Genomic DNA, 564 nt, shown 5'->3' on the forward strand with positions numbered 1-564 from the left:
CGGCGGCAGCGGCCCGTCTGGAGCGGCCGCTGCGAGGACGCCAGCTGCAGCGGGGGAGGCGCAGCCTGGGCTGCGCACCCCGTGGAGCCGGCGGGGGCCGGGAACAGGTGATCCCAGCGGGAACCCGGAGCCCGACCGAGTTGGCTGGGTGGGAGCCCGCACTCTTGGGCGCAGCTGCAGCCACCCCGCCGCGGCTGGTCGCGGACTGCGCCCGACTCCGGACCGGGGTTCGGGCAGCCCTCCGCTCGCGGGGGACCGGGTTAGCCCCCTGTCGCCGCAGGCTCTGAAGTGCCTGCTCCCTCTGCCCGGTGCCCACTCCGCGTGGGGGCAAAGTTGTGGACGTGTCCTGATAGCTGAGCCCGGGCGCTGTCGCGACCCCGCAGGGTCGGCGCGCTCTCGGAGTGCGGCTGACATTCCAGCCCCGCCACCACCTCGACCCCCGAGCCGGACCCCTCTGGAAACTGCTTCTTAGGCGGAAACTTTGGGCCCAAGGGCTGAGGGCGGCTCGGCGCGGGGACGAGGCCTGCGGGCGCCCTTCCGCGCCGACAGCCCCGGCGCCGCGGA

The sequence above is a fragment of the Pteropus vampyrus genome, unplaced genomic scaffold (assembly GCF_000151845.1).
Source record: "Pteropus vampyrus isolate Shadow unplaced genomic scaffold, Pvam_2.0 Scaffold36, whole genome shotgun sequence".
Lineage (NCBI taxonomy): Eukaryota > Metazoa > Chordata > Mammalia > Chiroptera > Pteropodidae > Pteropus > Pteropus vampyrus.